General features: G+C 43.0%; 1 long non-coding RNA gene across 1 annotated transcript in view; it reads left to right on the top strand.

The window, feature by feature from the left end:
• The first annotated feature begins 9,180 nt into the window (after window positions 1–9,180).
• Window positions 9,181–17,639, top strand: part of LOC141278387 (uncharacterized) — a 120,644-nt gene continuing 112,185 nt past the window's right edge. The window contains exon 1 of the long non-coding RNA XR_012331070.1: window positions 9,181–9,306. This is a non-coding gene — a long non-coding RNA (uncharacterized lncRNA). The remainder of the gene's footprint in view (window positions 9,307–17,639) is intronic.

Here is a 17,639-nt window from a genome sequence, read left to right as displayed (position 1 = left end):
GGCCTTGGGGGGTGGGGAAACCGGCTTGGAAGCTCAGCAGCCTCCCCAGACACAGTGGGCTAGGTGATCGCCCTCCACTCCTCTCCCACTCTTCCCGGAGAGTCCCTCCCACCTGCCTCTCCTGATCTCCCCCACCTCAGGGGTGCCGATCTTGTCTGGCCTCCACTTCTCTTCTGCCGTCAGTCCCTCTACAACCTACCAGTTCATTCTGGGGTTCCTCCCGTCTCCTTGGGCGTCAGAGTCCCCACCAGCAGCTGGCACGTGCCCTAGTTGTGGCTCTTGGGCCCTAGAGCACAGGCTCAGTATTTGTGACGTACGGGCTTAGTTGCTCTGCAACATGTGGGATTTTCCCGGACCAGGGATCAAACCCGTGTCCCCTGCATTGGCAGGCTAATCCTTAACCACTGTGCCACCAGGCAAGTCCCTTTTTGGTTTCTTTTTATGTTTTCTATTTCTTTGTTGATATTTCCACTCAGTTCACACATTGTTCTTTGTCAGGCATATGTTTTGCAAATATTTTGTCCCAGTTTGTGGATTGTCTTTTCATTCTCTTAACAGTATCTTTGGAAAAACAGAAAAGTTTAATTTTAATGAACTTTAATGGATCAGTTTTCTCATTCATGGATCATGCTTTTGGGGTTGTGTCTAAAACCTCATTGCCAGACCCAAGGTCATCTAGATTTTCTCTTATATTATCTTTTATTTAAAAATTTTTTATTATTTATTTATTTGGCCACTCTGTTTGGCTTGTGGGATGTTAGTTCCCTGACCAGGGATTGAACCCAGGCCCCTGCAGTGAAAGTGTTGAGTCCTAACCACTGGACTGCCAGGGAAATCCCTTACATTATCTTTCAGATGTTTAAAATTTTGCATTTTACATTTTGGCTTATGAGGTACATTTGAGCTAATTTTTGTGAAAGTTTTGAAGTTTGTGTCTAATTTTTTTTGCTTATAGCTATCCATGTTTTCCATTGTCATTTGCTAAGAAGACTTATTTGTTGAAAAAACTTTTTTTCTTCGTTGAGTTGCCTTTGCTTCTTTGTCAAAGATCAGTTGACTATATGTGAGTTTATTTTTGGGTTCTTTGGTTTTTTTTTTTAAACATCTTTATTGGAGTATAATTGCTTTACAATGGTGTGTTAGTTTCTGCTTTATATCAAAGTGAATCAGTTATGGGTTCTCTGTTCTGTTCCATTAATCTGTCAATTCTTTTTGTTTTTTTTTAAAGACTTTTTGATGTGGACCATTTTTAGTCTTTTTATTGAATTTGTTACAATATTGCTTCTGTTTTATGTTTTGGGTTTTTGGCCCTGAGACATGTGGGATGTTAGCTCCCTGACCAGGGAACGGACCTGTACCCCCTGAATTGAAAGGCAAAGTCTTAACCACTGGACCGTCAGGGAAGTCCCAGTCTGTCTATTCTTTCACATTGTTTTGATTACTGTAGCTCTCTATTAAGAGACTATCTGTCTTGAAGTCAGATAGTCCTGTGACATTGTTCTTCAGTATTGTGTTGATCATTCTAGGTCTTTTGCCTTTCTGCATAAACTTTAACCAGTTGTCATTATCCGTAAAATATCCTTGACTGGGATCATGTTGAATCTATTGTTCAAACTGGGGAGAAATTACATATTAATAATATTAAGCCTTATAATCCATGAACATGGGATATTTTCCAATTTATTTAGATTTTAAGTTTGTTTCAACAAAGTTTTGTAGTTTTTTTAAAAAATTAATTAATTAATTAATTTCTGGCTGCATTGGGTCTTCGTTGCTGCACGTGGGCTTTCCCTAGTTGCCACGAGTGGGGCTACTCTTCGTTGCAGTGCATGGGCTTCTCATTGCGGTGGCTTCTCTTGCTGCAGAGCATGGGCTCTAGGTGTGTGGGCTTCAGTAGTTGCAGCACACAGGCTCAGTAGCTGTGGCTCACGGGCTCTAGAGTGCAGGCTCAGTAGTTGTGGCACATGGGCTTAGTTGCTCTGTGGCATGTGGGATCTTCCCGGACCAGGGCTCGAACCCATGTCCCCTGCATTGGCAGACAGAGTCTTAACCTCTGCGCCACCAGGGAAGTCCCAATGTTTTGTAGTTTTAAGAGTATAAGTTTTGCACTTCTTTTGTTAAACTTATTCCTATGTATTTTAGCATTTGGTTGTTGTAAATGAATTTGTTTTCTTAATTTTATTTTAAAATATTTTATTGCAAGCATATAGAAATACAATTGATTTTTGTATATTAATTTTGTCCCTCCACTCTTGCTGAACTCACTTATTAGTTATAATAGTTTTTTAGCAGAATCCTTAGGATTTTCTATGTACAATATCATGTCATCTGTGAATAGAGATAATTTTACTTCTTCCTTTCCAATCTGGATGCCTTTTATTTTTTCCTAGTCTAATTATGATAAATAATGATAAAACATCTGATATGTTCAATAAAAGCAGCAAGAGTGGACATTCTCAATATTATGACATAGTATGAGTGTGTTTTGTAATTGCAATCATTGTTGCTTTTGTTGTGGTCATCCATTTACAATGCTTGGTGTCAGTTTATTTATCTCTTGTAAAAATAAAATACAGTGTGTGTGTGTGAAAAAAAAAAGAGTGGACATTCTTGTTCTGTTTCTGTTCTTGTAAGGAAAAGCATCCTCTCTATCACCATTAAGTGTGATCTTAGCTGTGGGTTTTTCATAGCTGTCGCTTGTCAGCTTGAGGAGGTTCCCTTCTGTTAACAGTTTGCTGCAGGGACTTCCCTGGTGGTCCAATGGTTAAGACTATGCCCTTCCACAGCAGGGGGTGCGGGTTCAATCCCTGGTTGGGGAACTAAGGTCCCACATGCTGTGCAGTGCGGCCAAAAAAAAAAAAGTTTGCTGCATGTTTTCATCATGAGACAGTGTTGGATTTTGTCACAGGCTTTTTCTGTGTCTATGGAGATGATCATGGGATTTTTGTTATTCTACTGATATGATGCATTATAATAGTTGATCTTGGGATGTTAAATCAACCTTGCATACCTGGAGTAAAACCTACCTAGTCATGTATAATTCTTTTTTTTTTTAATATTTATTTTTGGCTGTGTTGGGTCTTCGTTTCTGTGCGAGGGCTTTCTCTAGTTGTGGCGAGTGGGGGCCACCCTTCATCGCGGTGCACGGGCCTCTCACTGTCGTGGCCTCTCTTGTTGTGGAACACAAGCTCCAGACGCGCAGGCTCAGCAGTTGTGGTTCACGGGCCCAGGTGCTCCACGGCATGCGGGATCTTCCCAGATCAGGGCTCGAACCCGTGTCCCCTGCATTGGCAGGCAGATTCTCAAACACTGCGTCACCAGGGAAGCCCTAGTCATGTATAGTTCTTTTATATGTCCCTGAATTAAGTTGTCTAGTACTTTGTTGAACAATTTTATATCCATATTTATAAGAAATCAGAGTGTAATCTTAGTCTGATTTTGTTATCAATGTAATACTGGTTTTGTAGAATGAGTTGAGAAGTGCTCACTCCTCTTTTATCTTTTGGAAGAGTTTGTGAAGACTCGGTATTAATTCTCTAAATGTTTGGTAGAATTCAGCAGTAAAGCTCTCTGGACCTGGGTTTTGTTGTTTTTCATAGACTTTATTTTTTTTTATTTTATTTTTTTTAAATTGTATTTATTTTATTTATGGCTGTGTTGGGTCTTTGTTTCTGTGCGAGGGCTTTCACTAGTTGCGGCAAGTGGGGGCCACTCTTCATCGCGGTGCGCGGGCCTCTCACTATCGCGGCCTCTCGTTGCGGAGCACAGGCTCCAGACGCGCAGGCTCAGTAGTTGTGGCTCACGGGCCCAGTTGCTCCGCGGCATGTGGGATCCTCCCAGACCAAGGCTCGAACCCGTGTCCCCTGCATTGGCAGGCAGATTCTCAACCACTGCGCCACCAGGGAAGCCCTAGACTTTATTTTTTAGAGTAGTTTAAGGTTCACTGCAAAACTGAATGGAAAGTCAAGAGTTTCCATGTGCCCCTGCTCCTCCCACATGTGTTCCTCCCCCACTCTCAGTGTCCTGCACCAGAGTGGTATATTTGTTACCATCAATAACCTACATCGTCGACACAACACTATCACGCACAAGTCTGTAGTTTACGTTAGAGTTCACTCTTGGTGTTGTACATGCTATGGATTTTGACAAGTGCATAATGACATGCATCCACCATTATGGTATCATACAGAATAGTTTCACGGCCCTATAAATCCTCTGCGCTCTGCCTATTTTTCCCTCCCTCAACCCTACCCCTGTCAACCACTGATCTTTATTTTTTTAACATCTTTATTGGAGTATAATTGCTTTACAATGTTTTGTTAGTTTCTGCTGTATAACAAAGTGAGTCAGCTATATGTATACATATATCCCCATATCCCCTCCTGCTTAGTCTCCCTCCCACCCTCCCTATCCCACCCCTCTAGGTGGTCACAAAGCAGCGAGCCCTGTGCTATGTGGCTGCTTCCCACTAGTTATCTATTTTACATTTGGTAGTATATATAAGTCCATGCCACTCTCTCACTTTGTCCCAGCTTACCCTTCCCCCTCCCCGTGTCCTCAAGTCCATTCTCTATGTCTGTGTCTTTATTCCTGTCCTGCCCCTCAGTTCTTCAGAACTATTTTATTTTCTTTAGATTTCATATATATGTGTTAGCATACGGTATTTGTTTTTCTCTTTCTGACTTACTTCACTCTGTATGACAAACTCTAGGTCCATCCACCTCACTACAAATAACTCAATTTCATTTCTTTTTATGGCTGAGTAATATTCCATTGTATATATGTACCACATCTTCTTTATCCATTCATCTGTCGATAGACACTTAGGTTGCTTCCATGTCCTGGCTATTGTAAATAGTGCTGCAATGAACATTGAACCACTGATCTTTTATTGTCTCATAGATTTGCTTTTCCAGAATGGTATATAGTTGGAATCATACAGTATTTAGCCTTTTCAGATTGTTTTCTTTCATTTAGTAATATGCATTTAAATTTCCTCCATGTCTCTTAATGGTTTGATAGCTCATTTCTTTTTAGTGCTGTGTAATATTCCATTGTCTGGAGGTAGCTCAGTTTATTTATCCATTCATCTACACCAAGGACATCTCAATTGCTTCTGTGTTTAGGTAATTGTGAATAAAGCTGCGATAAACATCCACATGCAGGTTTTTGTGCAGCCTTAAATTTTCAACTCATTTGGGTAAACCCAACTTGGGCATTGGTTTGGGGACCAGGAGACTCCCCTCTACCACATGGGATGGAGGTAAGAACAATTTACTCTGTGAAGGTCAAGTAGATGTGGGCCTGTGATAAGGTTTGTGTAAAATCCCAGTGCTGGGACAACTGGATAGCCACATGCAAAGGAAAGAAGTTGGACTCTTACTTCATACCACACACAATAATTTACAAAAAATGGAACAAAGACCCAAACATAAGAAGTAAAACTACAATACTCTTAACAAACATAGGCAGAAATATTCATGACCTTGGATTTGGCAAAGTATTCTTAGATATGACACCAAAAGCAGAAACCGCAAAAAAAGATATTTTGGATTTCACCAAATTAATAAATTTTGTGCACCAAAGGACACCATCAAGAAAGGGAACACACCCATTAGAATCCTTGTGCACTATTGGTGGGCATGTAAAATCATTTTGCTTGTATGGAAAACAATATGGCAGTTCCTCAGAAATTATACAGGTACTATATGATCCAGCAATTCCTCTACTGCGTATATACCCCAAAGAATTCAAAACATGGACATATATTTGTATATTTGTTCATAGGACCCTTATTCACAATAGCCAAAATGTGGAAGCAACCTAGGTGTTCATCAAGGGATGAATGGATCAACAAGATGTAGTATATACATGTAATAGAATAGTATTCAGATTTAATGAGAAAGGAAATTCTGACATATGCTACAACATAGATAAACCTTGAGGACATTATGCTAAGTAAAATAAGCCTGTCCATAAAGGACAAATACTTCATGATCCCATTTATATAAGGTTCCTATAGCAGTCGAATTTATAGAGACAGAAAATAGAATGGTTTCAGGGGCTGGAGTAGGGTGTGAATGGGGGTTGCTGTTTAATTGGGTATAGAGTTTCAGTTTTGCGTGATGAAAACAGCTCTGGAGATTGGTTTCCCATAGTCAATGTACTTCACACAGCTGAACTGTACACTTAGCAATAGTTAAGATGTAAATTTTATGGTATGTGTATGTCATCACAATTAAAAGTATAAAGTTTTAAAGCAAGAGAGTGAAAACACTACTCACAGAATGGAATAAAAATTTGAAAATAATGTATCTGATAAGGGACTTGCATCAAGAGTAAATAAAGAATTCCTATAAACCAATAATAGAAAGCCAGATAACCCAGTTTAAAAGTGACAAAACACTTGGGACTTCCCTGGTAGTCCAGTCTCTAAGACTCCACACTCCCAGTGCAGGGGGCCAGGGTTCGATCCCTGGTCAGGGAACTAGATCCCACATGCCGCAACTAAGAGTTTGCATGATGCAACTAAAGATTCCGCATGCCACAACTAAAGATTCCTCATGCCACAACTAAAAGATCCTGCATGCCACAACTAAGATCCGGTGCAGCCAAATAAATAAATATTTAAAAAAGTGGCAAAACAGACATTTTTCCAAGGAAGATATACTAATGGTCAAGAACATATGAAGATTTCTGAACACGATTACACATTACGAAAATACAAGTCAAAACCACAACAAGGGTGGGGGTTAGGTGAAATGCACGAAGGGGGTCAAAAGATACAAATTTCCATTTATAAAATAACTCATGGGAATGTTATGTACAGCATGGCAACTGTAGTCAATAAATACTGTATTGCAGATTTGAAACTTGCTAAAAGAGTGGAGCTTTAAAGTCCTCATTGCAAGATAAAATTTTTTTTGTAACTATGTGTGGTAAGAGAGGTTAACTAGACTTATTGTGGTGATCATATTGCAATATGTACAAATGTGGGATCATCATGTTGTACAGCTGAAACTAATATAATGTTATATGTTAATTATAACAGTTAAAAAAACCGCATAAGATACAACTCCATACCCACTAGAATGGCTAGAATCAAAAGTGAAAGAATAAGTGTACTTGAGGATATGGAGAAATTGGAACCCTCTTATACTGCTGGTGGGAATACAAAATGATGCAGCCACTTTGGAAAACAGTCTGGCATTTCCTCAAAACTTAAACCTAGAATTACCACATGACCCATCAATTCCACTCCTAGGCATATGGCCAAGTGAAATAAAAGCACGTTTACCCAAAAACTTGTACATGACAGCACTGATTTGAAACAGACTGTCAGCTATTTCTCCAGCAAAGATGGGTTTATTCAGGATCAGCAGAGAACTGCAATTCAGGGTGTGCAACCACCGCAAGCTGTGTGCAAGTCTCCCCAGAGCAAGGGAAGGAGAATGCTTTTACAGAAGGGATAAGGACTTTGGGAGGGTTATAGTAAACAGTCTATGGTTTTTCACTGGCTGAATCTTTGCCAAGAAAGGAGTCTTTCTCCTTCCTCTTGGGCTCTGCTATGATTGCAGGGTGTGGGAGCTCCCCCTTCTGCTCTCCTGACTCTATTTAATTAATTTGTTTAATTAAACAAGTTTTATTTAAACAAATAAATGTTTATTAACTTTTATTAATTTTTTTTACAGATGCTTATAGTAACATTTTTCATAATAGTCAAAAGGTAGTAACAATCCAAATGCCCATTAACAGATGAATAAAGAAAACGTGCTATGCCCATATAATGGAATATTATTCAGCCACAGAAACAAAGGAAGTATTGATACCTGGATATCCCTTGAAAAAATTATGTAAATGAAGCCAACAACAAAGTCCACATATTACATAATTCCATTCATAGGAAGTCAGTGAATACTGAAATCTACACAGACAAAAAGTAGATAAGTGACTGCCTGGGGCCTGAAGGAGGAAAATGGGAAGATACTGATAGCTAAAGGGTACAGGGGTTTCTTTTTGAGATGATGGAAATGTTCTAAAATTGACCACAGGGACTTCCCTGGTGGTCCAGTGGTTAAGACTCCACATTTCCACTGCACCCGGGGCACGGGTTCCATCCCTGGTTGAGGAATTAACATCTCACATGCCACGCAGTGGTGGCCAAAAATAAAATAAAATAAAATAAATAAAAAAAAAATAAAATTGACCATAGTGATGAATATACTGAAAACCACAGCACTGTACATGTTAAAGTGGTCCATTGTATAGTATGTGTTGCATCTTAACAAAGCCTTTCAAATAAATGGCTAAATGCATTAAGAGTTTGCAATCCAATCTCTTAAGCATATTAATAGTTTCTGGGTACATCCCACATTTATATGATGTGGGACATTTATAATTTAATGTGGGACATTTATAACAATTATAATATTGTGGGACATATATGACATTTATAATTTATTGTTTTTCTTTTATCAGTGAAAACAGGAATTTTGCTGTAGGGCTATTACAGTTGTTTACTTCTCAAAGTGCTTTAAGAACACACTGAAAAACTAATGTAAAACATACATCTAGGGCTTCCCACTAGGGCGCAGTGGTTGAGAGTCCGCCTGCCGATGCAGGGGACACGGGTTCGTGCCCCGGTCCGGGAGGATCCCACATGCCGCGGAGCGGCTGGGCCCGTGAGCCATGGCCGCTGAGCCTGCGCGTCTGGAGCCTGTGCTCCGCAACGGGAGAGGCCACAGCAGTGAGACGCCCGCGTACCGCAAAAAAACAAAAAACAAAAACCAAACCCATACATCTAAGAATTTAATGAACATGTCTCATAGCTTGTGACTGGTGAGAGGAGATCCTCCTGCTCCAGTCTGGCCTGGTCCTGGCAACCGACTTGCTCCTCAAAGCGTCGGTCCATCTAGAAACAGCTTTGAGTAACCTGCTTACACCTGTGCCCCATTCAGGTCCGAAGCAGGATTTGGTTGAAAGCAAAGATCCTTGGAGGGCCAGAGCGGAAGCCGGGTCTGCTTGGCCACGTGACCTCCACCTGCTGTTAACTCTGGGGGCGGGGTGGTGGTGGTGGTGAGAGGGGGTCCTTGCGAACAGTCCTCTAGCAGGCACATCAAGGGCAGGTGGGTGGGGCGACGCTCGGCCGGGCGTGGACATCGCTATGCCTTGTGGATGCGCCGGGATCGCGGCTTACTGGCACTTAACCGCCTCAGGTGTCTCTGCTGGACCGTCTGTTGCGCCTTGACCTGCCCGGGCCGCGGGAGTGGAAGGGAGGACGCCGGGGACCCCAGAAGGGGGGAAACGGTGAGTGTGCGGGGCCATGTGTCCCAGGACGGGGAGAGGGGATTGAGTCGGAACCTGCCGTGGCGGGACGCTGGCCTCCCTGCAGTCAACTCTGGAGTCTGCGAACTCGCGTGGGCCGGGGGCGCCGCTCGGACCTCAGTCCCCTCCGTCTTGCTAGTGGGGGCGGGGCCGGCAGCCGGGACCCCGGGAGTCCTGTCCCGTCGCTTCGCGCCGTGACTTCGGCTCCTGGGTAGCTCTGCGCCCGCAGCCCCCCGAGTCCCCCAGATTGTACGGTGACCTTGGGGAGGGTCATCAAGGGACAGTCGTGACTCGGTTTCCGGGGTTCGTGCGTGGGAGGAGCTGTGGTCTGTGGTATCCCCAGTCCCTGTTTTCTTCCCAGGCGGCACCCATTCTCTTTCGAATTTTTTAAAATTTTAGGAAGCAGGACCTCAAATCCATGACACTGTCCCCCAAGCCTAGCTCTTCCTAGGACTGGAAGTAAATCCCTAAACTTTCAGATCCCTCCCACCTTCCCAAGGCCCACTTGCCCTCTCGAATTCACAGCATCATTATCAGCTGTTCGTTCTCCGTGGTGCATTTCAAACGGACCCAATATTTTAATTGTTTATTCTCCACAGCCGATGGATGGCTCTTTTTAAAAGATTTATTTTTTGTTTGTGGATATTTTACATGAAAGGAAATCAGAGAATTACCAGCTGGAACTACTTTATATGAAATCCTTGTGTCTCTCCCCCTGGATCTTTCCTGGATACCTATATCCTATGGGAAGTCTTTGGGGCAGCGGTACGTCTTTGGAAACTTTCCTGGGTGTTCTCACCTGTCAGCCCTACCCCTCTTTGTGTTTGTCACCTTGAAAAATTTATTCCCTTGAGTCTCAGTTTTTCAATATATAAAATGTATTTAATGAATAGATCTTGAAAGACAGTATAAAATATTTACAAAGAAATGAGTTTCTAAGAAATGAAATAATGTATTTCAGTATTATTACGTTTGTTCCGTTTATTTCTTGTTTCCTTTTTACTCCCCTGGGAGCGTGTATAAATATTCTGAGGTCTTGTTAGGAGCCAAACTTGGGTCTGCTCGCCCACACATAGTAAAGCCAATCTACTGACCCTGGGATGTGGTGAAGGAAAGTGCAGCATTTATCGCAGGGCACCAAGTAAGGAGTCCAGATAGCTAGTGCTTAAAAGTCCTGAACTCCCCAAAGGCTTTCAGGGAAAGATTTTTAAAGATGGGGTGAGGGAGAGGGTGTTGTGGGGTGTATGATCAGCTTGTGCACATTCTTCTGATTGGTTGGCAGTGAGGTAATTGGGAGTCAGCATCATCAACCTTCTGTTTCCAGCTGTTCTGGGATCTAGGTGCTGGTGGGCAGCATACAGTTAACATCTTCCACCTGGTGAGGATTTCAGTATCTGCAGAACAGCTCAAAGGACATGGCTGCGAATATTATCTATAGCTCTTGAGGAGGAACTAAAGGTTCTTGACTTTAATGGCTAAAGTATTATTATTTTATATTGCTTGACTGTTGTCCTTTTTTTCTGCATTTTCTCACTTCTCTGATTAAATTTACTCTTTGGAACTCTGGGAAGGCCTAGGAGTCTAAAGTTTTTCTACAGACAAGAGGCAGGTGGAGGACATGGCGGGGGGTGGGGGGAGGAGATCTGTTCTGGAAGACCCCATAGGGTCCTGCTTGGTTACAGTCTGTCCTTATTTTGGGGGCGTTTCAAGTGGAACATCAGGTCTTAGACTCGCAACACTTAGAAGTGTTCAAATGTGATTGTTTTCCAAGCAGTTTCTTGCTGTGGAAATAATAATTAACTGTTATATTCATTTCTGAAGGGAATAGATATTTGTGAGTTTTCTCATTGAACTAGCCTTGCAAATTTCTTCCCTCCTTTACACATAAACACTGCTTTTGAGTGACTTTACTGCATTCTCCAAACAGTGGGTTCGTCACTTTTAAAATGTCAATGCTGGTCCAGAGCAACTTGGCTGGGAGCAGAGTTTGAGGTCAGTGTCTCTAAGCGAAGCCCCCGCCTTGAGGCTGCAAAGGGAAGGACTTGAAAGCCAGTTGGTTCTTCCTGAAAGCCTCCCGCTGCAGATGCTTACCTGCTCACACCCACCTGGAAGGAGCCCTTTCTACTGAGAGAAGCTCCAACCCTGGAAAGCTGGGGATGCACCTGCAATGGGGGTGGCAGTGTGGAGTGATGCCCTTTTTGAGGCTGTAACTGTAGTCCCTTTGTGCCTATTTCTAGATGTAGGTTGGAGTTTGGCATCCACAGCTTAGGCATGATCCAAGTAATTTGTGCCCATTGAGAAAATCTGTGAAGGTCACGCATTCTGTCTTCTGACGAAGGGTCTTGAATTTGGGAGTTCTCTGGGTCAGAACCTTTAGTTGAATTTGGGTGAGAGTTTCCTCATTGTGAGAATGGAAGCCTGGGAGAGGAAGCTTTTTCCATTATCCCCCAGGGAGAGGAGGGCAGGCGGAGGTCCCAGAGTTTATTCTTGTGACTGCTCTGGTGTCCCCACCCTCCTTCTCCAGGGACTGACCTGGCCTGGCGGTTCTATCTCAACGAGGAGAGTCTGGAGCCCAAAGCTTGGGAAGGTGTTTCACTTTCAGAATGTAGCTTTTGCTTCTAAACTGTGGGGCTCAGGCTGCGTATTTCAGCTGATTCGAATATTTGTGATTTTCCCCCTTGATTCCTTTACCTGTTGATTATTAGGGCCCTGTAACTGATTTCCCTTAAAAAAGTTTTTTTCCCTTAAAAAAGTTTGTAATTTTATTTCCTGTGGGAGTGTGTGAGACTTTTAATTTCTTGGGCTTTGAGAATGTTAAGTTGACTGAAAGATACAGTGCGTGTTGGACGAGAAAATTCTGGAGACAAATAGAATATTTGCTCCTTTTAGGGCAGAGAACCTCAAGATGTGAGATGGGTAAATTTAAATTTTCAGGTACATTTTCAATTTTTAAATTAGGTTTTCTATGTGCATATCCCTGAGAATTTGGATATTTAAAAGGCTATACTATTGCCAAGCCAAATGAATTTCCATTTTAATTGATGGGAGGAAAACTACTCAAAGCTTACTTAAATCTTTGAGAACCATGCTATGTTTATGGGATTAGGCCCAAACCTTTAGTGCATTATAATATGCAACCCATTCCCCCAAAGACCCTCCCGTTGGATATATAAGGACAAACTCTGATGCCTCCTGTTATTTGTTTTCATTTTTAAAGTTCACTGTTTATACCCAACCTTGTTCCAGAAAGGGTTTAAGGTAGCTTAAAATAGCCTCTTGTTTAGTTAGGAAGAGATTTGAAAATTTTCATTTTTTTTATGGCTTAAGCTTTTATAACCATTAAGGTTTAAAGGACTATATCTTAGAATGGTTTCCTATGAAGAAAAGTTAAAATTAATGAATTTGAAAAAGCAAAGGTAAGTTAAAAATACAGGCTAACAGATAATCGGGTAGGTAATAAATTACATACTGTTTATTTTAATAATGCATGTTAAGGTTAAAAAAACTGTAAGATAAGAATCTAACTTAAGAAGATTCCCCACCAGCATATCCTGGGCGCCTCTAGTGCTCTTGCTTCAGCCACCCCAATACCTGTGTTGATCATTTCTTGAGCTTCTTGTGTTTCTTTATATAAAAACAAGCAATTGCAAATGCATTTTTTTTCTTACACATTTGCGCTTGTAATGAGCAGACACCCCATTTTTTTCTGTTTTTGGCTGCGTGGCTTGTGAGATCCTAGTTTCCGGGCCAGGGATTGAACCCCGGCCCCCTGCAGTGGCAGTGTGGACTGGACTCCCCATTTTTGGATGTTTGACAGCTCACAGCTTAAGCCTCACCCCGCCCTCTTCCTCTCGTGCCCCCACCTGGACAAGCTGATGAGAAGGCCTGGGTGGTCCCTCCCTTAGAGCAGGAGATTCCACCCGCACAGGCCCCTGTGTGCAGAACACTGGCCCTAGCCTCACTCCTCAACCACAGTGAACATCCAGGCCAGGCTCCTCTCTTTGGTTTCTGAAGCCGTTTCTGAGCTGCCTGAGGGGCCAGCCCTGCCCTTTCCTGAGACCTCAGTTGTGTGAGTTGTAAGCCTTTTCCTACCCTTTTGGTATGTGTGCATGTGTGTGCATATCAGCATCAACCTCAACAAGGGAACCCTACCTCTGCAGGTGACCACAACAGTTGGCGCCGTGAGCAGCACGTCCGGACATGACCACCCCACCACGGGTCTGTCTTCTCTTGCTCTGACTCGCTCACCTGCTCTGCTCTCTGATGGGGGCCGGCGCTGTGGGCTGCTGGGTGCTGGGGAGCTCGTGCTGTGAGCTGTGCTGCCCTTTGTTGCATTGTTGACCCCACCAGGACTCAGTTCTGTGTTCAGCCAGCCGGAGATGGCAGTTTTGAGACTTCCTAAAGCTTTTAGGAGCAGGAGTATGGGATTGGGGCTCTCCTTAAAGTAGTTCTGTGTTGATGCCTTTGCCGGATTTATCTGAGTGTTAGAGTGAAGCGATGACAGAGGCTGGTTTGGCCCTGACACCCGCCAGGGTTTGGGTGGCAGAGGGGGACTATACCCTGGAAAAGGGGTGGCCACTCCTGAAACATCTGCTATTTAAATAGGGAGAAAGAGAAGAGAGGGGGAACGGCAGCCCGTAGATGGCAGCTGCGTTCACCCTCCTAATTCTAGGGGCTCACCAGGACCCTTGGGTACCTCTGCTGCTGTGGCCCCTGCCTCTACTGCGACAAAGATCCTACTCTTGGGGTTATAGGGGACAACACCATGGCACCTCTGTGGCCAGCAAAGGTACTAGTACAAACTCAAACTAAGCCCTGGGTCCTTAAACCCTACGAAGCAACCAGTTGTCATGGGGGAGACCCCTAACCCTAATGGCACTGGTGTGAGGCTCTCTGGAGGGAAAAAATGATAAGCACCGGGGTAGAGAGGACACCTCTTCCCATGAAGTATATCCAGTGATGAAAATACAACAGGGGAGGAAAGGAGGGAGGAAGCAAAAGAAAAAAAAGTACTGAAACAATTTGACCAGTTGGCAATCCAACATATACTAAAATATTTTACGCAACAAAAACGGTAAAAGGACACGGCTTGGCTTTTGCCCTCTACAACATAGGTTCTGAATTAATTTTGCCATCTGGTGTAACGCACTAATTCAGAAATCTTCAAGCAATTAATCAATACTAGGTCTCAAAGTAGAGTCATATGGGGGTCCCACTAAATTTAAGCAAGGTACTCATGATCATCTTAGGGGAGTTACTGAATATACTATGGGGGACAAATAGGTATGCCTCACCTTAATCATCAGAAAACTACTGTCTTGCCTAAATTCCCCATGGTCATAATACCCAGTGTCCTAAAATATCCCATACCAAGCAGGGAAACTCTACACTAATGAGTCATGAATTAAATTTATTAAAAAATTTTAAATTTCTGCTATTATATTTTATTTCTATTTAAAAATTAAAAAAATATTTTATATTGGACTATAGTTGATTTACAACATTGTGTTAGTTTCAGGTGTACAGCAAAGTGATTCAGTTATACATATACATATATCTATTCTTTCTCAAATTCTTTTCCCATTTAGATGATTACAGAATATTGAGCAGTGTTCCCTGTGCTATACAGTAGGTTCTTGTTGGTTATCTATTTTATATATAGTAGACTGTATATGTCAATCCCAAACTCCCAATTTATCCCTCCCCCCTGCCTTTCCCCTTTGATAACCATAAGTTTGTTTTCTATGTCTGTGAGTCTATTTCTGTTTTGTAAATAAGTTCATTGGTATCATGTTTTTAGATTCCACATATAAGCAGTATCATATGATATTTGTCTTTCTCTGTCGGACTTACTTCACTTAGTATGATAATCCCCAGGTCTATCCATGTCGCTGCAAATGGCATTATTTCATTCTTTTTTATGGCTGAGTAATAGTCCACTGTATATATGTACCACATCTTCTTTATCCATTCATCTGTTGATGGGCATTTAGGTTGCTTCCATGTCTTGGCTATTGTAAACAGTGCTGCAATGAACACTGGAGTGCATGTATCCTTTTGGACCATGGTTTTCTCCAGGTATATGCCCAGGAGTGGGATTGCTGGATCATATGGTAGCTCTATTTTTAGTTTTTAAAGGAACCTCCATACTGTTCTCCATAGTGGCTGTACCAACATGAATTACATTTAAATGAAGTCTTTAGCACTTCCAAATTGTCTTGACAAAAATGGGATTCCACAGACCTTACCCCCACCAAGGCCCCCCACCCCAATTAAGTTACTTAATCTGTCCCAAAGTAAACAGGACTTTGAAGGATTGAAAACCATTGTATAACACCTATTTAATGAAGAAGTGATTATCCACTGTTCTTCTCCTTTAATAGTGGAATTTGGCCTGCTCTTAAACTTGGAGAGAATGAATGACACCTCACAGTGCATTACTGCAACCTGGAGGCTGTGGTCTCACCACACAAACCCCTATTCTCAGTCCGCAGCATTATGGGAATTACTGACTCCATCCACTCAGCAACGGGTAAATATCCTGCTCTCCCAGATTTGGCTAAGTGTGTTCTGTTCAGTGCCTATTTGAATAGCCTCTCAGCTGCAGATGGTCCCGCCTCTGAAGGGACATGATACACCTTTACCTGGCTATCCTCAGGGAACCTCAGCACAGTTACCACTGCACACAGTCTCTGCAGGCAGGATCTGAACCACATTTACCTGGCTCCAGGAGCACAGGTCTGACACGAGGCCAGTGATATCCTCCTCTGAGGACACTGGTTTGACATTCATTCAGGAAGAGAAATAATGAAAAAAGGAGTACCTCCCAAAATGGATGGGTCATTGCCCCACACATAATGTGAGGCCCTAACACTGGTTAAGTTCCTGAAAATTCTTTGTTAATGAGACGGCTTCTCCCTCCTGAAAATTCTTTGTTAATGAGACGGCTTCTCCCTCCCTGACACTGTAAGAAATAGCTCTTGTCCCTCTCAGCATCCAAAGCATCTACTTGGTTCTTTTGATGTTCAGAGGCAACGTATTTCTTGTTTACCAATTTTACTTGAGTCCATTTATGCTGTTACTTGCAAATTGGCCCACCTTGAATGGGCACCCCTACCATAGAAGGGTCTTTAGTGTGTTTAAATTACCACACAGCAGGCACTCACTGTAGAGGGTGTAGCAACTTCTCTCATGCCTCCTTGAGTTACGCATCGTGGCCTTAAGTTGTCCATTTTTTTAAAGATTTTTTTTTGATGACCATTTTTAAAGTCTTTACTGAATTTGTTACAGTATTGCTTCTGTTTTCTGTTTTGGTGTTTTGGCTGCTAGGCACGTGGGATCTTAGCTCCCCGACCAGGGATTGAACCCGCACCCCCTGCATTGGAAGGCGAAATCTTAACCTCTGAATCTCCAGGGAAGTCCCTGTCCATAGGTTTTATTTATTTCTTTATTTGGTTGGTTGTGCTGGGTCTTAGTTGTGGCAGGCAGGCTCCTTCGTTGTGCCATGTGAACTCTTAGTTGCAGCATACATGTGGGATCTAGTTCCCTGACCAGGGATTGAACCCAGGCTTCATGCATTGGGAGCGTGGAGTCTTAACCACTGCACCACCAGGGAAGTTCCCCTGTCTATAGGTTTTTTAAAAATATTAATTTATTTAATTAATTTATTTTTGGCTGCCTTACGTCTTTGTTGCTGCATGAGGGCTCTCTCTAGCTGTAGCGAGCGGGGGCTACTCTTCATTGTGTGCAGGCTTCTCATTGCGTTGGCCTCTCCTGTTGCAGAGCATGGGCTCTAGGTGCACAAGCTTCAGTAGTTGCAGCACGTGGGCTCAGCAGTTGTGGTGCACGGGCTTTGTTGCTCCGTGGCATGTGCGATCTTCCCGGACCAGGGATCAAACCCATGTCCCGTGCATTGGCAGGCGGTCTGTGCCACCAGGGAAGCCCTGTCCATAGGTTTTTTCTTTTCTTTGTTTTTTTTTTTTTTTTTTGCAGTACACGGGCCTCTCACTGTTGTGGCCTCTCCCGTTGCGGAGCACAGGCTCCGGATGCGCAGGCTCAGCAGCCATGGCTCACAGGCCTAGCCGCTCCGCGGCATGTGGGATCTTCCCGGACCGGGGCACGAACCCGTGTCCCCTGCATCGGCAGGTGGACTCTCAACCACTGCGCCGCCAGGGAAGCCCCTGTCCATAGGTTTTTGATGCAAAGAATTGCCCTCCTCTGCCCCACACTATATGTCATTAGAGCTGCACTTCCACCAGGTACTGTGCTTTCCTGAAAACAGAGGTTCTCCCAGGCCCTGAGCATGTGACCCTCCA

This window comes from Tursiops truncatus, chromosome 3, assembly GCF_011762595.2.
Source record: "Tursiops truncatus isolate mTurTru1 chromosome 3, mTurTru1.mat.Y, whole genome shotgun sequence".
NCBI lineage: Eukaryota > Metazoa > Chordata > Mammalia > Artiodactyla > Delphinidae > Tursiops > Tursiops truncatus.
Note: the sequence above shows the minus strand (reverse complement) of the source record. Positions and strands in the feature narration are given on the sequence as shown.